Source organism: Mauremys reevesii, linkage group 7 (genome assembly GCF_016161935.1).
Source record: "Mauremys reevesii isolate NIE-2019 linkage group 7, ASM1616193v1, whole genome shotgun sequence".
NCBI lineage: Eukaryota > Metazoa > Chordata > Testudines > Geoemydidae > Mauremys > Mauremys reevesii.
The window spans coordinates 2905891-2933136 of NC_052629.1; the positions used below are offsets into that span (position 1 = coordinate 2905891).

The 27246-nt window shown below is 43.1% G+C and overlaps 1 protein-coding gene across 17 annotated transcripts in view; it reads right to left on the reverse strand.

Moving 5' to 3' along the window:
- Positions 1-27246, reverse strand: part of BTRC (beta-transducin repeat containing E3 ubiquitin protein ligase) — a 172349-nt gene that overhangs the window by 46514 nt on the left and 98589 nt on the right. The window lies entirely within an intron of this gene.

The window sequence follows — 27246 nt, forward strand, 5'->3', positions numbered from 1 at the left end:
CGCCACCATCATGTCTGAGTCAAAAGAAAGCCCCACAAAAAGGAGCCAGGATTTTATTTCTAGGAGGAAATTAAAAAAAACCACAAACTGAAATGAACAGCCCCCCGGATACCCTAAGTAGTAACAATTTTGCCTGCACTTGGTTGTTAGCTGCTTGCTCACATCCGGCTTCTAATTTCACAGCAGCAAATTCGGTAGAAAAAAAAGACACATTTAGATGAAAGGTCAGTGGAATGAAGTCCAGGCTGCTGTGCTTCATGAGATCCTGCGGGGGCAACAGTTCTCAGAGGTACCATCTAACTACATACGATCCGTTCTTGGGCTGAAGGGTGCCTGGCTAAGGACTTCACCTCCAAATCAGAGAAGCGACATTTAGAGATGTGGTTGTGTTCTTCTGGGACCAGAGAAAGCTGCAGGCACCACAGATGTAATGTGCTGAATCTCTCCAGGGACTGGGGAGGGCAACACTGAGCCATGCACGCTTGCACACCTGCTATACAAAGAACAGCAATAACAATGCTGGCTGGAGAAGAAGCTCCTCTCCCACACTGCTAAAAAGTAAACAGCAACAGGGAGGGCAGATGAAAAACTGTTCTTTTAAGCTAATACTTAATGTTTCAGACAGACTAATAAAGTTTAATTGTCTGGAATCTGGTGGCTCTTATTGTATACCTTTCCTTTGATATAGGTCTCACATCTGGATTTTAAATGTTGAGAAAACCACCAAAATAAAATTTCTGTGCTGGGAGAAATGGAAGTGAATGGGGAGTTTTCCTCCTACCTTAACTGTAAGTTTGGTCATTCTCATAGGATTCCTCCGAAAATAACTGGGACTGGTGAGGAATCATCTTGTGATGGTGGCACCTGGACAGTGCTGGCATATGCCACACTTCCCCAGGTTAAAAAACACAAGTTACTGGGAGCAAAATAGACCAGAAGCATTAACAACCCTCTTCTCTTCCCTATAAACACTGAGAATCCATGCTAGAAATAACCAAATCCCACACATACTTTAGAGGCACTCTCAGACAGGTAAAAAGCGACTTTCTAATTAGTTAAACAGAAACACTTCCCCTTTCGCATACGTTACCTGACCCAGCTTCGGACAGCTGGGACTACTACATATTACTACTGTTAAGGGAAAGCAGCAATATGTACATTATTACTTGGAGATCAATCTACTGAAGTCAGCCTTTACCAGTAGCAGCAAAGGGCTCATTAATGGTATGGCAAGGGGTAGGCTATGCTCCAGACAGCAGTTTTCTAGTTTTCTAGAACAGCCACTTGTAAACACATACACTACTGACTGAGTGGCAGTTCCCTTTACGGGTCTTACTGAAGAGTTTCCTTCTTCCCTCGTGTACTCCCTTAACCCAGACAGAAGCCACCAGGAAACAGTGTACTGGGGAGCAGGCCAACGTGAATAATTTAAAATGAGACTGGACAACACATTAAAAGAGGGGGTGAACTAATAGGGCTAATGTCCATGCCTGGGTGCACCGGATAAAAGCCTCATGATACCTGGAACATCTTGGTCTTGTCAAGGGAAAGCTTTAATACAGTCTCTGAGATACTTGGTTATAGTTTACTCAGGAGAGCACAGCTCAGACGTGGAATTCCTTTTCACTGATTTTGCTGCTTTGGAACACTTTTTGCAATGATGAAGCACACAGAATTTAAGTGACTTGCCCATGGTCACAGAGAGAGTTAGTGGCCCATCTAGGATTAGAGGCCAAGATACTCCAGGGCCTTTTAAACATCAGATAATCCCAGGTTTCCCCCTTTTATAGAACAAACAAAAACAGCAGCGGGGTTAGGGGAAAACTGCACGACTCCTCATCCACACTTCCTCCCACTGCAACCATGCTCCTACAAGTTGCTCAGTGAAATTCATCACCTTCCCTACTCCTGAAATGGCCAGTTAATTCAGTTAGCTGCAGGAACAGCTCACATTCACCTGCACATTAGCCAGCTTAAGTTTCTCTTCTCTGCTCATGTTACTCCCACTCTGTTTAGTCATAGGTGGCACCAAGTGATGTCTCCACCCTGCTGTGATCAGCATGTAGCACTTGTTTGAGTTGGACAAACAGGGAGGGAAGAAGCAAAGAAACACCTGAGAAATGGGAATGAAAAGGAGGGATGGTGGGAACTATGCTGGGGCAACTGCACAGGGAGCATGGAGCTGGGTTGCCCATCTACCAAACCACTTTATGGGTGGCTCCAACATAAAAAGGCTGGGAATTATTGTTGTATGGTTTCAGATCAAAGTTGGTCAACGGGCTATGGTCAAAATCTGTATGGGTTCATCTCTCAGCCTTTCATCATCCACCAGATGAGGCCAACTAACTGCTATCCACCAGCATACATGGTATCTTGCTTGTTCAGTCATTCTGCTGACTTTACCACTCATGCCTCAGGATTATGTAGGACTAGACACATCCTTTCCTTGCTAGAGGATGGCCTGGGCTCTGGCCTCCAAATGTGTGGGCAAAGAAAATTCTCCCATGTCCCCTATATCTTTAGAGAGGAATACGTTGGTCCAGGATATGCCAGATCACAAAAGAATTAAAGACTAGACAAGAAGAGCATGTAGACTGTAGCTCTATGGTAAGCAAGGAAGAAGCGCAGATGTTGAGAAAGGCTGGGAATGAATCGATTCCAGTCATCAGCAAGCATCTCTTTCCAGAGTATGCCTTCCATAAAACATAACCAGACATCATGACTGAAGAGGGCTCCCCTCCGTCACCATCCTTGTTTATTATTTGCATTGCTGTAGGTCTAAGAGTCATGGTCCCAGACCAGGATCCCATTGTGCTGGGTGCTGTACAATAGAACAAAAAGATGGCCCCTGCCCCAGAGTTTACAATTTAAGCGATAAAGCCAGTGGGTCCTTGGAGTCCCCCTCACATAGCTAAAACAATAAGCAACCTCTGCTCCCAACCAGAAAATCTTACAGATCTCTCCTAACTCTGGTCCAGAAAGTCACACGTTTCCCTATATTCCTGGACTCCTATCTTTTCACTACAAATAAATCAAGACACTCCGAAGCAGAGGAGGTAGTTACCCTACCAGAGTTATACCCACCTCAAGAGAGTCAGTCAAACTGAGATAGCTTGAGTGCAACTGCCTGTAACAGAATCAAATTGGACGGGGAGGGACCTCTTAGCTCCCACTCAGTCCCTCCCCCGGTAGTCAGTGCAGGATTATTCACCATACTCTTTTGTCTAGGATTATGTTCAGCCTAGATCAGGAGATCTGTCAGACTGCGCAACAGGCTCCAGTCTGGAAGTCTGTCGTCTCTAACTCAGCCTACACTTTTCTTTTCTAGATTTCACCCCGTTCCTCCTAGTTATACTCCCTTGTACCAAGAGTAATAGGATTAAATTAAGTCATGTAGTTCATCAAATCCATGTGAGAAATCATCCATCCCAGGAAGTAAAGTGGTGCCTTATGTCCTAAAACAAGAGGGCTGGTATCTCATGCATTTTTATCCTGTCTCGTGCAACTCCACGTGTTGTTATTCACAAGAATTGTTAATCCTTTTTTTCAAAATCTATCATGGTATTTGGCTAAACATCTTAAGGTAGCGTATTCCAAAGGTTCATTATGTATTGAGTCAGGTAGCATTTCCTTTTATCAGTATGAAATTTGTTGCCTTTTAATTTCATTGGATGTGCTCTTGCTCTTGTATTGTAAGAATGAGTAAACAGAACCATTCAATTTACCTTCTCTACACTATTCATTTGAATACCTCCTTTATCCTATCGTCTCTCCCTTGTTTCTTCTGTGTCTTGGGGCAGTTAATGCATTATGCCTGGCATCATTGTATTGGAGAACACACTGTTTGCCTCTCCTTTCCTAGGAAGAGCCATATCTAGGGCCCTACCAAATTCACAGTCCATTTTGGTCATTTTCATGGTCATAGGATTTTAAAAATCGTCAATCTCATGATTTCAGCTATTTAAATCTGAAACGTCATAGTGTTGTAACTGTAGGGATCCTGACCCCAAAGAAGTTGGGTGTGTGTGTTGCGGTACTGCTACCCTTACTTCTGCACTACCGCTGCCTTCAGAGCTGGGCAGCTGAAGAGCGGTGGCTGCTGGCTGGGAGCCCAACTCCGAAGGCAGTGTTGCCGCCAGCAGCAGCACAGAAGTAAGGTGGTATGAAATGGTAATGCCACCCTTACTTCTGTGCTGCTGCCTGCAGAGCTGGGCCCTCAGACAGCAGCTGCTACTCTCTGGCCACCCAGCTGTTAAGGCAGCAGTGCAGAAGTTAGGGTGGCAATACTGTGACCCCCCTAAAATAACCTTGCAACCCCTTTTGGGTCAGGACCCCTAATCTGAGAAACGCTGGTCTCCCCCATGAAATCGGTATAGTATAAGGGAAAAGCACACAGAAGACCAGATTTCATGAGGAGAGACCAGATTGCATAGTTCGGGATGCATTTTTCATGGCCATGAATTTGGTAGGGCCCTGGCAATATGGGATCAGTCTTGGGAAAGATACACAAAACTTTCTGATACAAAACAAAATTAAACATTAAGAGAATCCAGCTTTTGCTGCCAGCGAACCAGCTAGATAAAAATAAGGCACAGTTCCTACACTGGTCGTCTGAACAAGGTTAGAGCTCCCTCTAGCACTCTCACATTGGAACAGCCACAGCCACAGCTGCGACAATTTGGTGATGCCTACAGCGAGCTGCAATGTTGCTGTTTTTAATTTTAATTGGCTTTAAGTGTTGCTGGCACATGAATAATTAACAGGCTGCCCCACTAGTTTCTCTGAAGTTCAGGCAAAACAAATGACAGAGGAGAATTCCTCCTAAAAGTAAAAGAGGTTAAAAATACTCAGCTTGCTATCAGAGGTCCAGGAGTGCATTTTCAACTCCCATGATTCGGGGCTGTTCAACGATCTGTTTTGATCACGTCAGCCATGTGCGTCATGCAAATAGTTACTTAAAAAAATATCAGACAATTAAAAACTTTAATTTTCCCTACTGGGAAGGCATACTAGTTGGCATCACCTATTCTCCTCTCACGGGCTATCAATCGTCCTCCACGGGTTGATGGCAGGTCACCTACAGTTCAGGAATGGTTTCCAAATTAGGTGCTTCCATTTCAACACTGAGCTTTAAGTAGCCTGGGGTAAGTGGGACTAGGAAGGTACAAGCATATTACATTTAATTCTGTACATGGAAATAGCTAACGACAGGAACAAACGCAGATCTTTCTAGTCAGAGGCTACTATTTATTGATCACTGATAATCTTCATGCTCATGATACGGTGTAGCAACCCGGGGCAGGGACCTGGGAGTCAGGTCTCCTGAGTTATATTCCCACGTCTGCCGCTGACTCGCTGCCTGGCCTGGGACAATCACTTCACCTCTCCTTGCTTCAGCTGTCTGTTAAATAGCCATGACATCAAACGATTTATCTCACAGGCAGATAAGTAGTACTCAGGTGAAAGGTGCTCCTACCAGAAGGGCATGCATCACCAAACAACATTTCACCCCCCACCCTCCCCAAGTGGGCATCTTCCCCTCAAGCACTACAAACCAATTAGGTACATTGATATTGTTGTTGCTAAGAACCATCTATGAAGGCTTCCAAACTCTAACTAGTGGCATGTCCTAGACTATCTGAACATTTTATTTAAATTACAACTATACTTTGCAGTCAATCTGCTGAATCATGCCAACCATTTAAGCAGTCTTTAAAGATAGGACCAAAATCCCAAAGTAAAAAAAAACACAACACTTTTGTTGCTGAAGTTTCCCGACTTTTTCTGAAAGAGACATTGTATCCTGACAGCTGCCTTAAAATCAATACAAATATGAAGCCAGCTAACAAATTCTCCTCGAGTCCAAAGAAGTGCCCTAGAGAGGGTTCACTTCAGTAAAAGTCACCTTACTTATCATAGTAGGTTCAATATTTAACCACCAGGGGACTTGCTGAATTTTGGAAGTTAGTGATTAATATTACTGCCATTCAGAGATATAGCAAAGGCGATAAATATAACAGGATGCATTAGGATAACCACAACAACATTTTTCTTTTCTTTTTTCTGAGAATCTGATGGAGTGAGAAAGACTGATTGAAAATAATAACTAAAGCCAAGTACACTATGGCAGCAGTTCTCAATCAGGGGCCCGGGGATCCCTAGGGGGCCGCGAGCAGGTTTCAGGGGGGCCTCGCCTCCAAGCCGGGCCAGCATTAGACTTGCTAGAGCCCAGGGCAGAAAGCCGAAGTCCCACTGCATGGGGCTGAAGCTGAAGCCCGAGCAATATAGCTTACAGGAGGGACCCTGTGGTGTGGGGACCCAGGCAATTGCCCTGCTCGCTACCCCCTAACGCTGGCCCTGACTTTTATATGCTGAAAACAAGTTATTGTGGCACAGGTGGGCCGTGGGGTTTTTATAGCATGTTGGGGGGTGGGGGAAGGGAGGGAGGAAGAGGTGCCTCCAAAAGAAAGGTTGAGAACCTCTGTACTCTGGGGTGCTGCACAGAAACCATTAAAACTTCCTCACGCTACCCTGTCAATGCCCCTCAGTCCGGACTGATAGTCTAGATCCAGGCTCCTCTCACACACTCCTGCCACTGCACCTATAATGCTGAGAGACACAACTGCAGGATGTGACATAGTCTATCTCTTGGGAGGGCAGGAATTCCTTTCTCATTACTCATGTTCACGTGGGATCTTGTTGGATCCTTGACTGCTTCTATATATCCAGACAGCAACAGTGCATTTCCCATCCACTCCTGGCAAGGAAGTTATAGCCTTTCTTTCTGGATCCCCCCAGTTATCCCCACCTTTTGTTGCCTCTGGATTGAGTTAGTACAACATGCTTTGCTGAGGGCTACACAGGCAGAGATTAACTGAAAGCTGCAGGTGGTGCAGAAACCCGCTTGTCTGCGGTTTTTTCCCGTAGCAGTTGAGGTCAGCTGGAAGCTGACAGTTCATAGAATCACAGAATATCAGGGTTGGAAGGGACCTCAGGAGGTCACCTAGTCCAACCCCCTGCTCAAAGCAGCACCAATCCCCAGATGGATTTTTACCCCACGTCCTTAAATGGCCCCCTTAAGGATTGAATTCACAACCCTGGGTTTGGCAGGCCAATGCTCAAGCCACTGAGCTATCCCTCCTAAGATGTACTTAGTTTGGGAGGGACAAATCATTCTCAGTGAAGGACTCAACTCCCGAATTTTCTCCTCTCTTGGCCCTAGAGAGCCCAAGTTAGTTGCAGCATGCTGTGAAGGTCAAGATCGTCTGCTTACCCAAGCTTTAGGGAAGGGAGACTCCTTACTGTTATTTAGGTTGAGAGAGACGAGGGAGGGGAGGTAATGTCTTTTATTGGATCAACTTCCTTTGTTGGAAGGTACAAAGATTTTGAGCTACACAGAACCTTTCCTCAAACCTGAAAAACGGCTCTGTTTAGCTCGACAGCTTGTACTTTCCGCCAAGAGAAGTTGGCCCAACGAAAGATATTCTCTCTGCTACCTTGTCTCTCTCATATCCTGGGAACAACGGCGCTGCTAAAAGTTATTTAGGTTGTTTGACTGAAACTGGCTTATCAGCTGTATGATGTTTTTATTTTATTATAAGTGAATTTAGAGCTTGTGTTTGAAAGGTGCATTATATAAAACATGAAAAAAAGATACTGGGCTGCTCCAATTTGGGCCGAACAAAGCTCCACCAATGCATCTCAACCCTTCCTTGCAACAGCCCTACTATTCCTACATTTGACTCCAAACCGTTCTGCTAATGAACGTCAGGCCTGTCCAGCAACAGCCTTTCCTGACCCCTACCTGGACCTCCAGTCAGCTCTATGAATGTGTCTTGACTTATAGCACCCCCTCCTTGTCAAGTCTTCAGATCTGTTAATTGCGTTTAATTATATGTGAGGGTTCAGTATTGTGACTAATGTCTTCAATGAAACCTTAAACTCCAAACTCATCTCCTTCTGTGATCTAAGCCAATTTTGAAACCCAGATCTCAAACAATGATGCATTAACTTACTGTGCAGCCTAATCATGTTTGGTTTCTCCTAAGACAGAATTCAGATGGTAGTAAAGTGCTTCTCTTGCAACCCACTTAACTGTTGGGACAGTAAATCATGATCTAGAACGGGAGTGACAGGCCTAAATTAACATGATAAAAGAGCAATCTGATTCCACTTTTCGGTTCACACATTCCACCACCCAATTTTGTAAAATTCAGAGGTTTAAAAAAAAACCACTGGCATTAATTAAACAACAGTTTTATTACCTACAACCAAAGCCTTACAAGGAGGGCTTATCAGACAGCTCTGCTAAGAAATTACAAGCCTCACTCAATTAACAATTTAACTTTTTGTGGTCTTGCTGCTAATTGAGGTATTTTTCATTTTTATTTTCTCCTAAATGAGTATTATATAGGAGAGCTCAGTCCAAGTATAAAAGCAATCAGGGGAATTAACAGAAAAACCTGAGGTCAGAAGAATTCATGCTGAAATATTTTAATCATTGACTAATATTTCAACTGACTTCTTAATATGTTAATAGTCTGTGCCTTCAGAAGCAATGGGCAGCTCTCAGGCCACTGGGAAGTGTGCCCAGCTGAAAGCAGAACTGAGCTTGAGTGTACAGTGAGGATGGTTTTGCTATTATGCCTCATAAATCCAGTGAATATTTTTGTTTTTTTTTACCAGAAGAGTCAATTTCTCTGCAGATACACCGTGCAAATAGCCTATATTCTATTGTATTCAGGAGTCAAATTCTCCATCCCTACCTAGGAGAAACAGCAACTTTACATTTGCTCCACAGTTTTTTTTAACCCTTGAAGATCCCAAAGTACGTTATAGGTTGAACATGTAGGAACTACTTCAACGCTAAGAGGGTAGAATGTGATTTCACTACCCAGTGTTTTCAGGAATGCTTAAAAAGTATACCTGTACTTACCTGACAATTGCCCTTCGTAAAAGAATAAGATGCACAGATCCACACAAGGGACACTTCAGTGTCTGCTTGCAGCTTGGAGGCAGGACTACAGCTGTCAGTCACTGGCAGCAAGGGAATGCCCTGTTCCCTAAAACATCCTTCTTTTGAGACAACTTCTATACGTTGGATATTCAATTCTACTTCCAAAATTACTGATTACTTTAAATATACTTTGAGGTAAATATATTATTTATCTTAACTGCAGAGCATGAGACATTTCCATAATGAAATAAACCCACATTTTTGACTGTCTATTTCCATCTGGATGATCTGTTTGTCTTCAGCACGGACCAAATCAGTGGACTTCATTACTCAAATAAAGGAAATGTTCCTATTCTTCATTGGGCTAAGGTCCACAGATTTTCACTGCATGTAAGCCTTAGGGAGGGGGATGGGGAGCAGGATCATCCTTTAAATATGGACATCCAAAGGAGGTATTTATATATATTCCATCTTCCAATGGCCAGAGACTTGACCTTTTTGCTTTGGCAGTCTTCTAAATCCACATTAAAGTCCACCTGGAGGAACTCAAGCCATGTTTCATTTGTTTAACCTAGTAGTTAAAATATGGATTTTGCACCAGCCAGTAGAACAAGTTCTATCTGTTGACATCTTTTTAGGGTCCATGAGAGTGACAATCACTTAATCCATGTGCCCTTCTGAACTGGTTCGTCCTGGACAGAGGGTTGTTTTTTGTACTGGAAGACATTCACTATAAGCCTGAGACATAAGAAAGCCCAAAGGTTAATCAGGACTGAAAACCACAGGCTCTTCAGCCACAAATGCATAAACAGTAATACTGCTATTCCCTTATTCCAATCTTTGGTACAGTCCTGTGGAGTAGCTGAATAGGTGGGATGGCACATAATAGACACAGTACCCAGCTTTGTACGGTCAACACCTCACATCCCAGGTCCTGACATATTGAAAAGGCACAAGACACTTTGTTGCTGTTTGTTTGATGCAAAGTCAAGCACCAACCCATCGAACTGATATGATGAGTGAGGATATTTCTGGATGCAGGCTCCACTCTGCTAATCCAACATCTACCACGTAAATCTTGGTGCTCCACTCCCTCTCAATGGGAAGTACACGTAGAGTTAGGAAACTTTGCCACACCCAGTACAGGAGAAAAAAATAATTTCCTCAGTGGAGTAGGGATGATCACATTCTTCCTAGTTTATTTATGAAAACCCAACAGACAGCTTGACCACCACAACCAGAACAAGTCTGTTATCCATGGAAGGAACTCCCCACTCTACCCCTTTCTATTGCATGGGATTCACACGGACAAGACATGGATTTGCATTTCCCATGGAGGCTCCGGCCTAGGTCATTTGGCAGACCCCCCCCCCCCGGGAAGTCTGTTATAAAGGTGGCAACGGCGAGAGAGAGCTTGGCCTAAAGGCAACTTGCCGAACTCTCAGCGGTCATGCTGCCAGTGCCAGTGTCCAGTGCCCACTACGACAATTTGGGGAATCTCGCTGAACAAGTAATGAATTCTGTATGAGATTATGCTCGGCTGAGCTGGCTCCATTTGGACGGGGATGGGGGGAACAGAGCTCAGTTCACAGAGCCATCCAAGCTCCCCAGTGAGGCACTCAATGTGGGGGAGCAGGGGACACAGATCCATCCTTTTACCTCTGGCTTTTCTTGGCCTAACTCCCTCCCTGATACCTCTAGGCACACCAGCTGCTACAAACACCTCCGAAGGGGAAGAGGAGCCGAGGAGACGTAACCACCTAAAGGCAAATGCAGCCCTGGGGCACAGCTGGGCATCAGACACTTTTTTTTGACTGGCACTTTGGCTCAGTAACTGGAAATCGAGTACGGAATTTCCCTCAGGAAAGCTTTGCAGCAGCAAGGGCTGGGAGAGCTAGCGACTGACAGGTCTGGTTCTGCTCCAACCTGCAAGCAGGCTGAAGTACCCATTGCAGCTGATCTGCGGACCACAGCACGATGAAGAATGACTGGTTAATAAATAATAGTAACACCAGCCAGCTCTTAGATAGTGGTTTTCATCAGTAAATCTCAATGCGCTTTACAAAGGGGAGCACTATCACTATTCCCATTTTACAGGGGTGAAATGAAGGCACAGAGCAGTGAAGAGACTCACCCAAGGTCACCCAGCAAGCAGGTGGCAGGGCTGGGAGTAGAACGCAAGCTGCCTAAGCCTCAGTCCAGTATTCTGCCCACTAGATCACACTGCCAGTAACCATGGTGCTTCAAGATGATTGAGTTTGTTTGGATCCCATGCATCTCTAGCTGTTTCCATCTGGGCTGCACACGTGCCCTGGGACGACTCCCGCCACATATTAGGGCTTAAAGGGCAAAGCAGCCCAAACCTCCCTCAGTTCCCTTGCAATTCAAAACCAGTGGAAGCTGCGGAGTCCAGAGCTTGAAGACGGGGAGAACCCATGCTCCACTGATGATGAGGAGGAAATGTCTTGTAAGAGTGATGCTGATGTGACTGGCACGCTTGGTTCCGCGGTCTGTACCAGCAGATATTTTGGCACTGGTGGATGATCCACTTCTCTCCTAGTTGTCCATAGTCATCACTGATGATGAAAGGGGCAGTCCCAGCGCCAGGCTCAGTGCTGGCGGGGTGTTGAATGCTGTAGGCTGCATGTTCTCCCAGTTGCTTGACTCTGTACAGGGCCTGCTGGATTTCTTTCCAGAGGCTCTGCATTGCCTGTCTTTATGGGAGGACACTCAGGTTTGCCTGGAGTCTCTGCCTCTGTGCTTACAACGGTCCCTGTCAGTGCTAGTGATACCAGTCAGCTCTGTGTTCTGGGGAACCAGGGTGCAGTATCCAGCCTGACTCATGAAAGACACCTCCCACCACAGCCTCTGCTTAAACCAAAACCCATCAGAGGAAAAAACTTGCAGAGAGCAGTGAAGGGCGTTGGGAGACACACCTAGACCCCTCCTGACAAGGGTGCCAAGGATTAAGACATCTTCATTAGCATACAGAATGAAGAACAGAGAACTCCCCTAGCCTCATCTGCATGAAAGATTGGACAGGGAGACATCTCAATTTGCATACAGAATGGAGAACAGAGAACCATACTGAACTCTGGGACCAGAAAAAGCAGGGAAGAACTGCATCATGGGAATCTCTGCTCCAGATGCTAATGAACCCGCCTGCCCACACCCAGCTCAGCAGTTAACAAACCAATTCTAGTAATGAATGATGCTTAGATCCAAACTATGCATTGGTTCCACTGGGACTGCATCTTCTCCTGACTGATTGTGCTGGGGGCTCTGCCTGTCTCCAGCACTCAGGGCCCTGAGCTACCACCATCACCTGGGAACCCCGACCAGTTCAAGCCTCATGTAGTGGGTGAGATTCCCCTCTTTCTCTTTCTCTGTTTTCCTTTCTACCTTAGGTATTAACCTTTAATAATGTAGGTTATGATGGTTTAGACTCTCCTTGTGTAGTGATCACTAGTATTCAATAAATAACTTGTATGGTTAAGTTGGTTGCTTCTCTCTCTTGCTGAACTTTACTCTTTTGTGTTTTTAGCTTCCCCCAGTCAATATACAGCAACACTGCTTTTACCTAAGCTAAAGATCCCTGCAGCGCTAAAAATACTGTGGGGTTTGCTCATCAAGTAGGTTACTGCCAGTACAATTGTGTTGTGAGAGTGGCGATAGGGACGTGCTGAATCTGGGACGCATAAGGGTGGCAGCTTGAAAGCGCTGCTTGACTCAGTCCATGGAGCCCAGGGGCATATAAGGAGAGGCAACTTACAAGTGCTGCTTCATCCAGCCCACCGAGTCCAGAGACATATAAGGGGTCAGCTTGACAGTGCTGATTGACCCGGTCTGCTCAGAGAGTGTGAGTGTCCCCGTCCGGTTCTGGGGCTGGAGAAACCCAGCCCTAGGGAACCTAGGTCCTGCAGGATAGCCCCACTGGGAGGGGACTTGCAGAAGGGAGAAGTAGAGCTCCATATGAAAACACAAGTGACACAAGCAGTACATTGATAGAATTACAGAATCCCCTCCTCCAGAAGAGTAACCTGAATAAATGAGCGTACCCAAAGTAATGGGCAAATCTGGTAACACTAGACTTTGACATCGTAAGTGTCTGTTTTGTTGCTCCCCTACAGATGGCGTCTTTGGTACTGGTGCTAGTTCCTTTCTCTGTGCAGGCTTTTCGGTGGATGGAGCACTAGATGATGCTGGCTTGTCCACTAGCAGGATCTTGACACTTGTCTCCTCAGGATCTGTTGAGACCTTGTGTATTGTTACAGAATGTGGAGTTTGAGCCTGGCATCTCACACATCTTGGCATAAAATGGCAGGCAAACAAAATATCTGCTAGCTGTGTAAGATTCCCCTAAACAGAAAAAGGCACCTACTGCGCCCCTCTTTAAGAGAACTAATCCATCCATGGACAGGGCTTGAAGTCTGCGGGTTTTGAGTCTGCCATATTAATGAGGCCTACGTAGGAGGAGTCTATCCATCAAGACTTTATCAAGATGGAGCAATATGAGCACAATGGTTGAAGATGAAGGTAATCAAAGGAGTTCTGAAGAAATTCAGAAGGTGTCTACTCTTTTTGCCTTCACATGGAAACGTGAAGTGGCACAGGGTGCATGTGCAGCCCTGATGACGCTACTACATAAAACATCTCCGGTTTCACACATGTGCACCTGCAGTGGGAGCTACACTGACATTTGGAGAAGATGAATTTCTCCAGCTGAAACAACCTATGTAATTTAGGTTGGCTGACTGAAATTACCAGAATTGAATCTGGCCACATCATCAGAGTTAATAACTCTAACTCTTGCGATAGACATCATGGGATCCTTAAGGACCAATATAAATTGGACTTCTTCTCTTCTTAACATTAACATATTATGGATCTCATTCAAACCTACAGCAAACAAGAACTTAAGAAATTAAGCTGCTATACCCATCTTATGGTGTTGAAGCTGTCAAGAGATACAAGATTCCCCCACTACTTGTGATGGTCAACCCTTTGAAAAGTCTTATCAACTGCAACATCTATGCATGATATTATAAGGCTGGTGAGAAAAGCAGCTTTTGTGGTGATCTTCTAGTCTTCTCTGTTAGAGTCAGAGGAGCATTTTTTTACAAACATGGTCTAAATTTACTTTTGTTTTTATGTTTTAAAACAATGTTGCTATCTTTCAACTGAAGGGGAAATTCAAATAATGTCAAAACAAGTACGTGTTCTAATAACATGCAACATATTTAAAGTGCAAAAAGCTATGTTATTCAATATCACAGTAGCACAAGTTAAGCCTCAAAAGTCAGGAAATCTGAAAGTTAAGGTTGAACATACACATTTTGATAGCTTAATTATGTAATCCCTTGCTATGTCTCGAATTACGTTTTTTGGCAATCTTAAATACATACATCATCTAAGACAGTGCTCAAGCATAAAGACTGTTGCAATGTTTATGTACCGGGACAGAGTTAAGGTTTGCCTGTTCAGCAGTAACTCTTGAATTTCCTGACAGAGCTTAACTTTAGGTTTGTATTTTTTCCCCTTTCTCATCTTGAAAAAAATCAAACTGTTTTTTGTTCCATCTTCCAAAAGATGCTGGAAAAATTAAATTAAATTTAACCAAGTGACTTGTCCAAAAAGGTTATTAAAAATTTGTGAAGAAAAGGCTTAGGATAAACACTGCTTTGCAACCTTAATTGCATCAACCAGAACCAGCACAACTGCTAACACAATCTTACTCGGAAAATCTCAACAACACTGTCAAATCTTAGCAGACATTTTGCAGCTTAATAGCCAGTTTGGCCATATCCACACTGTATATATTATGCAAAATGACTTGTATCAGTTAGATAATACTTACAGATACCTGCTCTGCATAGTACTAATGAAAGCTGACATGTACCCAGAAGGAAAAGAAGGCATTAAAGCAAAAGACTGGGTATCTGTAGACCTACAGGTTATTATTATTATTATTATTATTATTATGCTACAGAATTTTCTGTATGACCTTGGTCAAGTCACCATTCCTCTCTTGGATTACTACATACCTACCTCATGAGGGTTTTGTTGTTAAGCATGCTGTGATCCTGGGATGAAAGACATTAGTTTATAATACTCCACATAACTTCATTACTTTAATTTATTTTAGGTAAGAAAAGAGAAAGTAAAGCAGAGAAAACGGCACAGAGAACTATCCTGCTTCAGCCTGACGGAACACCGCAGAAATCTACAAGTCTCAAAGCAACATTCAAACCCTGGGGGAGAAATGGCACCAAAAAAAAGTTACCATGGAAGTACAGCCAGTGTTCCAACCAGATTAAACATCCAAAACATGTCACAATCTCAGACAAATTATAGAAAACCCGGTTTCAAAAAACCCACCAAGAATATCGAGCAGTGACAGATCAGTCAGATGCTAAAGCTAAACAGAAGTTAGACAGGAAAAACTTGATCCACAAGAGAAAGAAGAGCAAGAATTGCAGTATGTGCAAGTTTCACATATATGTAAATATTAACACTCCTCAGGCTGCCTATTAATTCACATGTGGAATATTCACGCCATTTACAATATTATACCCCATGCCAGGATATTCCATTCTGGAGTCACGGCAGTGAGTCCATAGTTATGGTGTCAGGAGCCAGTGCATTCTAGGACATATCTCCCACTTATCTCCCCTCCCCCCACACACAATCCGTTAGCATCTTCTCTGAATAAAAATTACTTTTGGGCAGAAAATTTCTCATGTAGTCCTTGCCCGCAAGTGAATCACTTTGTCACTCTCTACATTTAATTAAAGGGGCAATACTAGGCTGTGTGTTTTATAAAAAAAAAATTCCCCAACATTTTGTGCTTTCAGCTCAAAAAATGGCAGGTTTGAAAAATGCTAATTTGTCTTGGACTTAGCCCTTCGTGTAAGGGTAAGAAACAAACAAAAATTCCTTAGCCTTTTCAGGTGGACTAGTTTCTCAGCTACACAATTTTCATATAACTTTCCATAATGGGTGTGTGTGTGAAAAGCCTCTTTAGGTTTGCGCTGCCAACACTCATGCTAGAGTATACACCTCTACCCCGATATAACACGAATTCGGATATAACATGGTAAAGCAGTGCTCTGGGGGGCGGGGCTGCGCACTCCGGCGGATCAAAGCAAGTTCGATATAACGCGGTTTCACCTATAACGCAGTAAGATTTTTTGGCTCCCGAGGACAGCGTTATATTGGGGTAGAGGTGTACTACTACCACTACTGCTACTAATTTCTTATGTAACATTGCCCCCCTAGATCTCCAAAGACTTTACGAAGAAATGCTGAGACTCATTCTCCCCATTTTACAAATGGGTGAGGCAAAGAAATGAAACAACTAGCCAAGGACACAACAGGCCTCAAACTGGGCAGGACTGGGGATGGAACCTTGGTCCCCTAATTCCCAGTTCAGTGCCTCTCATTATAAATAAGCTATTACATCCTTGGCTTTTAACTGAGAGAGACATGTCCGCCAGAATTGCTTTGTATTGCTGCCTTCCTAAACTGCTCAACTGCTTTTGGCATCCAAATCTAAGCCAAACCAAGCAGTCATTGGCCGACACAGGGACACATGATTGTTTTAAAGCAGATGCTCTAGACGATAATTGAGTACAAAGATATTTACACTTATTCTTCACTCAATGCAACAATTGGGGCATACTTTCTCCCTCATCCTGTTTTTTAGGCTTCTCAGACACCATGTAGGATAAAAAGTCCTGATGGGAAAAAATGAAAACGGGCAAAAAAAAATAAAACATGCAGCCTTTTAAACATTGCTGGAATAGTAAGTGGTGTGCACCCAGCAAAGCTAGTGTAAAAGAAATTTCAGTGTGAATATGAAAGGACGGAGGAATGTAAAATTTGAGAACAATGACCAAATATGGATCCAACATGCTGACCACTATCACTGCAGTTTTGCAATTGGCCAACATGGTCACATGATCCTGTGAGCAACAGAAGCCTCGGCATAGGGTAACTGAAGCTGCAACACGTGTAGAGCAAACACACCTTTTCATGTTAAGGATGTGGAATTTTTACTGTACTTACATGTACGTATGTAGTGAACATCTTTTGACTCAGTTGTTGATCAGTACAGGTGATCTTTTGAACCTATTATTGTATAACTTCAAGAATTGTAACTGATCACAGGTGAGTTTTCAATCTATGGGCCAATGATTTTCTACTCTAAACTTCAATTTCACAGAATCTATAAATTACACACACAACTATGTTAAAAGATTATTATTAAGGTTGCAAAGTCAAGCACTCCAAAGTCAGGCAATGCCAGTGTTAAGGTTGCCTGTGCAACCTTAATTCAGCCCCTTGTGTGTATTATGTTTCAGTCTTTAATTATATGATCACATACTATTTTATCCACAGGACCCCGTCTCATTCAGTATATAGGTTTGTGTAATGATTGAGGTTTTTGTTGATAGGATCCTGGCCTCATTTGTTGCAGAAGTTGGAAGGTGTGTAGTGAAAACGCAGGGAATGGCAAGAAGAGAAAAAACAGTCCCATAGTTAAGGCATTTGAAATGAATTCTATCCCTGCCTCTGCCACAGAGTTCCTATGGGATATTGGGCAAGTCACTTAAATCAAACTTCTCACAGATGATCACTAATGATGTGCTCCACACTGAGTGCCCGACTGGAGACCCTGGGGTCTGATTTGCAGAAGTGCTGAGCACTCACAGCTCCAACTGAAGTCAATGGGAGCTGTACTTTGAACATATGTAATGCTATATAATGCTAAGTCCTTTCTAGGTGTCTCAAATTGGGGACCCAAAACTAGTAGAAACTTTTTACTTTAATTTGTCTGTGCCTCAGTTCCCACCTGCAAAATGGGAATAATTTACCCCCTCACCTCAGAGGGGTGCTGTGAAGATAAATTGAATTGATGTTTGTGAAGCATTCAAAGACTATAGTGATAAGCCTCATAGAATACCCATGAGGAAATAAATAATCCTGTCTTCAGAGCAGGCTTTGAATAATGTGCAGTAAATAAAGCATGGGGCCAAACACTAAACAATGATGATGAAACAAAACACTGAATATTATTATTGAATTATTAAGTGAGCACCGTTCATCCTGTGCACTGAATTCTATCTCTGCCTCAGGCTGGGAAAAAAAATTCAGCATGAGCCAGAAGTAACCTTTCAGCCCACATGTGAAAATTTGGCAAAATTATAAGCAACTGAAGACAAAGGAAGTGTCAGGAACCCTTAATAACAGGTGACATTATGAGCCCCACTATAATTAAATTGCAAATACAGCATGGTTGCCCAAAATAACCTGAAACCACTTTTTCCATCATTAGGCCTTCTTCAGAGGTGAGGTGTAAGGAGTAAAACTGTCTGAAAACATCATGCAGATTTTAGGGAAAGACAGGCACAGTACTAGAGATCTACTGCTTCATGCCACAGTTTTGTTACCGTGGTGCCAATACTAATACTATTTTCCAATATTTTCTTATTATCTTCTGCCTCAGAAATATACCCCTCTCTGAATTCACTCTCCCACCAAGATTATACTTTCCCCATTTTTATAAAAGTCAATCCTAAAGGCGGGTCCTGCAGTTTGAACAATCATTACTTTTAGTTTTGATTTTTAGTGTGCACTTCAGAACCATTTTGAGTTTCTCTCTCTTCCCTCTATATGAAATATCAAATTGCTCCTCTCATCTTACATATGAAGTTAAGTCAAAACCCTTTAATAATAAATCCACACTGAAAAGTGAAAACAGCTGAACAAAAACATGCAGGTGCAAGAGAGAATGAGAGAGCATTAGAAATCAATGCAGTATCTGTTTCCCATTCTCTTTTTGATTATTGAAAGGGCCAGAATCAGAGTGATACTCTTGATTGGGGAATCTAAATTTAAAGGGAAACTGAAGAGGAAGGGGATACAAAAGGGAGACCCTTGCTACTGTTTTATCCACCCTACCCCTCCTGATTAGAAAGAGTGAAATTTGAAATCTAAAGTGTAACCTACTGAATTGTTTTTTTTGTTGTTTTTTTTAAAGCAGTGATCAACATTTTCCTGAATGACCCCAGCTAGGACCTGGTACTGAACTACTCATTAGTAACAGCCATGCTTTGCAATATTACCCTGGATGTGGCTGTTTGTCTGTTAAGATCTGTAAAGAGGTTTAGAATGGAGACACACTGCTGGTGTACAGGGAGCACAGAAGGGATAATTTAAAACCCATGTTTTCCTCCCCCCTCACAGAAAACATGCCTGCCATTGTGCAGCTGTGCTGCCAGCTTCATCACTCCCTTCATCGCCAGTCTTGCTAATTAAAAGGTTGATCACAGAACAATGCTCTTCTCATTAATTTCAGTGTTCTGATTGGGCAGGATTCCGGTTTGCTCCGCCTGATCTTTTCCACACTGCTGAAGTTAATGTGACAGGAGCCCGAAGATGGATTACTCGCTACCATATTGCCCATCACCTCCAATCAGGAGCTATCTGTGTAAACTGATTGTTCTAATTTGCTCTCATTATTTTTACAATATCAGGAGAAAATAACTCACACAGCTCACTGTCAAAGCCATGAAAATCAGCCATTAGTTAAACCTAGACACTGAGTGGCTTTATTAGGAACACTGCAGTTTATTGATGCAGCTTCTGGAAACTAAGATAATATCGGCCTTGTCTAAACATGCTTTTTTAACGCTTACGTAGAAAGGAAATATGTATTGGAACACTGCTCTTGGCAACAGGATGCTTGCTGTCCTGTTGCAGTTATCTTGGGACCTTGGTGTACAATGCAGAAACAATGGGAGTCTAGGTTACACATTAGGAAGGGCAGAACATACCGTGTATCTGTACACAAGCATGTCTGAATATCTCAGCTGCTACTTTACAATTGACACAGAAACGAGCCCATCACTAGGACTATGAACACATGCGCAAATACAACTTAAATCCTATGTACCAGTTCAAAGGGGTGCATAGAGCCAAGGCTGGTGGGTCCGTGATTATACAGGCAGCACACAAGGTCAAAGATTTGGCTTTAAGTAAACAGAGGAGCCCACACAGTTCCCTGAAGGTCAACAGAGTCAAAGCATAGAGTCTGCTAGCAGGATTTCCAGATGATACGATACAGAGACATGGTCTCAAAAGTAGCCAGAAACTACTTTTCCTACAGAAAAGTATCGTGCTGCTACAATTTGGGAATGAGTCAGTCAGTCAGTGCAGAAAATGTTATTTCACACTGAGCCTCCAAGGACTCTTAAGCTAAATGAATAAATGAAGTATTTTAGTGGTGGTAAGTCAGGCATTATTTTTAGACCGAGGGTGTCTCAAGTCCAGAACCATTTGATGTCTATATTGTACATAGAGAGGGCCTTCATACTAGACTTGAATTGTTATGGCTGCTGCTTATTGTATCCTAGTATAGGGAAATGCTAAACAGGGGGATTTACAAGTATATGATAGCTTACACCCTGCTAAATATAAACTCCAAACTGGTGCTAACTATCCTGCAACTCTCACCAGGCCCTCGGAGTGATGGGCAGAGCTCAGATGACGGATTTCTACATTTAAATAAATATCTACATTAGATTAGTTCTTCGTGTAGACCTGGGTGAACCACAGGGGACATTCATCATTGTGCCAAAAAAGTTAAATCCACTAGGGTAAATTCAAAGGGACTAGTTCTAGACCTGCATTTTATCCCTCAGGCTTATTGCCAAGATGCTGTGCCAATATACAGGAGGCGAGCTAGAAACTGCAAGAAAGGGACAAAAAGGTGACTGGCTACCAGGTAAGGTTTAATTGTTTGCCTCTGACAATTATGAATTGCTCAGGTCAGGAACTGAATTCCTGTGTGTCTTGCACAGTGCTGAGCCCCCTGTCAATAATTAAGCTTTTTATATTTAAGCAGATTTTATATAAAAAAAGGAATATTTCCCCCTCCAAAAGTGATGGAAATCTGGCTTCTCCTCACTTCTCTGACTGTAATTTACATGATAATTTTCATTAATGTTTTTTAATGTATATTTAAAAACTCTTTAGAATTGCTGCAGAGTTTAGCTTGTTGGGTTAATTTTTCCTCCTTTCTATGAGCTAAGTCCCTGCTTTGCCCCCCCCCGAAATGGATCTCTCTTTGAGGGGCGTGCCATGCTTTTCTCCTGAACATTCCTGCACTGAAAGCCTGCACCATACTACTCTCTGCAAAACGTGCTGATGGCACAAATTACAAGCCCCCAGCCGAACACTCTGGCCCCCACCATTCGGGCAGATTTATGTGGGCTCTTGCCGACGTTATTACAAGTCAGAGTTTATTGGGAAATTGTTACATTATGCGGAGTGTCTAACAAATTGCTTATGCTGCTATAATTGGATTACAACAGCCGCTTGCTCCCACCGGTAAGATTAGGCAAGTAGGACTCCTGCCGATCTCTGAGCGTTAGCAGTAATTTTATTTGCCTTGCCTCTCTCTTTCCTAACAACATGCCTCTTTCCCTGCCAGCTGTCTGCTGAAAAGGCACAGGCTTGTTCCTTGGCCCTAACAATGCAATTACAGCCCTGCAGATCGCACTGTTTGTGCATTAAGTACAGAGCCAAAACGAGGCGAATTGATCGTTTGACTTTTGGAGGAGCCATGTGATCTCTGTGTGCGGGTGATCCGGCATGCATCAGTGGGCAATGCTGCAGTACATGCTTGATGATGAACTTGCTTTAGACTATTTCTCCTCCCTGTCCCCTCCCAGCAAAGAAGGCACTAGAGCCTCCTCCACACTAATCTAGATCAGTCTACAAAGACTGTCTCAAATGTATTAGCTCCTTTGTTTAGATTAAAATCAGAAGTAATTTTAGCTTCTGAAGCACCTCATTCAAATGTATCTAGTGGTGTCCCTGCACTGGATTGCAATCAAAGCAGGTCAGTCACATGTTCATGCTGAAAACATTCATAAAGAATTCTCATGTTTTGCAAACACGTTTTACTTTGAAGCCTTAAATTGGGTACAAATCTAGTCGATGCTGCCATCTTGGCACAGACCGTCACTGCCATCTGTGGTGGCAATTCCTGTCTTGGCACGGCCCCTGCAGTGAACTCTTCAGAAATGGCACTGCTTCTCGTGCCCCCTGAACTGACATGTATTGTCTGCCGCTACAGCCACCTAGGTTTAAAATGCTCGGTTATGGACTCTCAATATTTTACATTTCTATCCTGAAGGATCCCAAAGCACTTTAAAACTACAAGCCCAAGATTGCAGCTCTTCTACAGGTGAGTAGCCTTATCTAGTTCAATGTGACTACATGGCTAATGCAGCCACTTCTGGGGTGGAGTGGTGCAAACAACCAGTGCACATCATATTGCATAGTCATATGCACACAGAGAGATTATGGCCAAGGATACCAGGGTAAATTCTTATTCTCACAAATTTGCCATTGCATCTTTGGTGTCCAGGCAGAAGCTCAATTTCTAAGATCTCATGAGGAAGACTCAATAGTTTATAGCAGAGCGCTCGGTTTCTCTCCATCTGAGCGATGGAAAGTTGGGCTGAGCTGATGGTTATGCATTTTGAACTTCTAGTTCTAGAGGTTTCAAACTTGATGCTAAAACCAGTAAGCCATCACCAAAAAGATGCCTGAACTTCTGAAATTATATCAAGATTAACCTCCCCCCAAAAGATAGTTAGTTCCCCCTCACAGAAGAGTTTAGGAGGATTCATAATTGTAAGGCATTCAGAGATCCTTGGCTGAGAGACAATTTTTGAGTGCTAAGTATTATATTAGTATATTGCTTCAATGTTTCTCAAAGACTATTCAAAAAGTCAGTTTTAACTCTTATTTGATATACAACTTTGCTGGCATAAAATGACTTGGGGGGGAGCGTTAGTGGGGGGGAGGGGAAGAGTAAAAGAGGAGACTGCCTGACAGTGTTTGCATCACTGGAGACTAAAGAAGCCTGTTAACATGTAGTTTAACATTCAAAAGAAACTCTGAACAGCTGAAATGCCTTATAAATAGCTCAGACCCAGAGGAAGTGCAAACGTCTGCATTGTGAATTGTAGATCTTAATTACAGACAATGGCTGGTACAGCAAGTAGCAGGGCAAAAAAAGTGAAACAGTTGCACTGTTCATAGCTGGCAATAATTCTTCAGGAAAATATTTACTATCAATCAGTTATGAGAAAAGGGACTCTGCGCTCATAAAACAGCACGTTGCTTCTCATACTAGGACCATTTTGCTTCAGCATAATCTGAATTTAAACAGCTTGTTTCCTGCAGATATAATTTTGGAAATAAATAAAACAAGTCTATCAAAATCTGGAGAATGGGCGTGTGGGGGGAGGGAGAATATCACACATTTCTGTCAGTCATTTGCAAAGAGATTATTAGACTGGGGGGAAGCTGAACCAAAAAACTTGCCTTGACCTCACAAAAGGTAGGAAACTCCAAATTGAGGTAAAAACCCCAGGCAGACACACGGTCATGAAAGGAAGATCACACTATCACATTAAAGCTTTTATAAGCATCTCTGAATTTCTTTGCTATTCAAAGATCTAAAATGCTGAGATTTTTATGATGCTCTTTACGTGTTCAAAGCACTGTCTGAACATTAATCAACCTTCAGCAACATACTTGTAAAGTAAGCAGCACATGTCATCCCCATATTACAGATGGGGAGTCTAGCGCAGAGAGGCAAAGTGACTTGCTCAGGATCACACAAGTCAATGGCAGAGGAGGAATTAACTCAGTTCCCAACACCTAACCCTATCCTCATTCTTTCATCCCAAAACACTTTGTATCCAAACTATAAAAGGAAATACTAATCACCATGTAAATACAGCCACATTCAGGCGGAGCACCCAACATTACACAGGGGTTTAGGACAGAAATTTAAGAAGCTGAAGAATACACTTTCTGATTCAAACTGCTGAGAGAATATTAGGGAAAAAATGTAATTATTCAAGTTGAATTCATCCAGGAATCCAAGATTAACCTTCTCTTCTCTTATTCTTACGTATTTTAAGATTTAACAACATTGCAAAACTGCATTGTTTAAGAAAAAAGAACCCCCGCCCCCCCAAACGGTGAAGCAGAATTCTGTGGTGGTGGTTGTGATGTCTCAAGCACAATGAATGCTTGGACAGTCTCAAAGAATAGGAGCCATCAATCTGTGACTTAACAGGACCAGAAACAATACAAACGGGCAATTTCAAATACACCAGATCAATCCCTCCTACCATTATCTGGGGCATTCAGCATGGAACCCTAAATGGTCAATTTTAAAGAGTACCTGCAACTCAACTTGGAATGCAAGAAAAAATGTTGTGCCTCAAACCACGTCTATGCTACAAAATGATGCTGACCTAACTTATGTTGGCATACAGCCACTGCAGTTATTAAATCGCGTGCGTGTGCACACTTGGCTCCTTGGGTTGGCACTGCGCGCTCTCACCAGGAGCGCTTATGTTGATTGTACTGTCAGTGTGGGGCATTGTGGAATGGCTCCTGAAAGCCAGTAACAGTTGACGTAAGCAGCTCAGTGTCCACACTGACACTGCGTCGACCTAACTACATTGACCATGACTCTGTACCCCTTGGAGAGGTCGTGTTACTATTGGTGTAGAGAGGCACCTACATCAGCGAGAGCCAAATTTAAGTGATGACACTTCCACGGCTAGATCGACACAAGTCAGCTCACGTTGACCTAACCTTGTAGTGTAGACCAGGCTTAAGGGCTTATCTACACTCAAAAAATTACAGTAGCGCAGTTGCACTGCTGTAGTGCTTCAGTGTAGATACTACCTATGCAGATGGAAAGAGTTCTCCCATTGGTGTAGATAATCTACCTTCCCAAGAGGTGGTAGCTAGGCTGATGGGAGAATTCTTCCATTGACCTACTGCTGCCTACACAGACTTCAGCGATGTTACTCCAACTTCTCGAGGTGTGGATTTTTCACACCCTTGACTGACATAGTTAAATGTCCTAATTTTCTAGAGCAGACCAGGCGTAAGAGTTGACCATTAGGAGATTGCCGTGGAGAATGCTTATTTGCTTAAGATTTCTAAATAGGTGGTGGAGCAGAGAGCCTGAAAAAAGTCTACCTCCATTCCTCGCTTCTTTTGTGTAGTCACCTCTTGAGTCATTTCAGAACACAGGAGGGGAAACTAACTAGTTAAAACTAAGCCTTTCTTCCCAAAAGAAAATTGTCACAACAAAACATCCAGAGGCCTTTTATTACTCCAGAGCCAGAACAGAAAATGGGCTGGCTGAGCTGGCAAAATACTACTTTGTGCATAGGTAGGTGTCTTCATCCAAGGATCTCAAAAGCATCTTATTAATAAACCGCATATCATTCCTGTGAGGCAGGTATTAGTTAGCCCCATTTTAGAGAGGGGTAAATTAAGACACAGTGGTGAAGTGATTTGCCCCAGGTCTCAGAGAAACAACTGCAGAGCTGGACACAGAATGCAGGAGTCCTGACACCTAGTCTTGTTCAACCACTTTACTCACTAAGGTTCTAAAAAAATAATGACCATCAGCCAGTAAGGACAATGCCCAGAACAGATAATGTGCTTTAGATAAAACCACTGACTACCACCTAATAAGCTGTATATGAAATCAAGAATCGACAATCACTGTAGCACAGCATAACATGCAACACCATGAATGTGGAAAGAAAGCACATTCCTTCTGCTGAGACTGGCGTTTCCCCCCCCCCCCCCCATCATAAGCAGGCCAAACCAAGAGCGCAAATACAAGCTTTTGTGCCAGAATGGGGCTGGAAAAGGGACCTTGAAAAGAACGAGTGATACCGTGTGGGTAGCACAGAATGTTCTAGAAAGCTAGGAAGGAAGAAATACCATGGAATCTGAAATAGAGTGAACTCTTGGTACATATGTATGAGGTTGAACTCGCTGCAGATCATTTAAAGCACAGGGATTGCCAACTGAACACAGAAAAATGGGTTGATGGTGGAATTGGGAGCTTGTGGTATCAACTTACAAGCAAACCCTTTATTAAAGGAACCCTTCAAATTAGAAGGGAAGCTACCAGAGCGGGGGAGGGAAGAGGTTGGGAGAAATAATCTAGCAGCCTAGAGTGAACAGTGAGAGCTGGATCTAGTGAAATCCAGTTTATGAGAAGACTGAAAGACAAGACCTTCCTGTTGAGTAAGGGAAATGCGCCATCTAGGATAAAGGTGCAGCCAGGGAGATTGTGGACCCGTCTGAGTTAGCCAGCAGTTGGTAAAAGCCTGATGAGCCAAAGTAAACCAGATCACCTCTGTGGCAGAGGGAGAATAAACGGGCAAAGGTAGTGAATAAAAGGTGAAGGTCAGCAGCAGAAAGCACATGAGAAGGGATGCTGAACAGCGATGAGAAACCTTATTTGCACATCCAAGTGCATTACAGAAAACACGGTGGCATGCCAGATGCCAGTGGATTTTTAACATGCATCACTCTAGTAGAGGGTGAAGCACACACCAACATCACTATCTGGCTCGGAGATGCTGGCTTACAAAATATGGAATGAACAATAGGAACAGATGCTCATTTGGTCAACTTTCAATAAGCCTCATTATAAATCAACACCCTGTCTTTGGAGCTGCAGCTCCTGCTAGGTCTTTGCCTTACTTAACCGTATATCCCCAGCTCCTGGGGCGGCTGTCCATTTGTAGCTGCACACCAGTAGCAGCAGCATGAGAGGTTCGGGGTGGGGAGCTGTTTCCCCATCATGTTATGGCCTGTGTGGAGACTAAGGAAGTGGTGCATCTATTTTTAACACACACATCCTTTGCAAAAAGGGTATCTGAATCAACACCATCTTTGTGTAATGTACCCAAGGGCAGACGATAAGATGGCAAAGATCAATGGGAGTTACTCCTGAGAACCAAAGAAACAAATAGTGGACTGTAGGTAACAGCTACATACTGAAAATACCGTACAGGAAACTGATTTACCCCACCAGTAGTGCTTCAATTTCAAATGTGCCTTAAAAAAGACCATGTCTGTTCTTTATTTAATTCATTGCATTCAAATATGGCTAAGTTCCTACATGGTGGAGTTTCAGAACACAAATTCATGCCAAAAAAGCAGGACAGAGAACAGCAGTAGAATCTCAGCAGCAGTAAAAATCACCAGTGCTTGTTTGTTTGAAGAGTAGAACGAACTCCCATATGTAAGATCCAAAGCATCTCATTGTCAAAATCAACCATTGGTCCTTATCAGCCTATGGATTATTTGAGTACAGTGCGATAAGCACTAGACCAGCGGTTCTCAAACTGGGTGGGGACCCCAAAGTGGGTCGC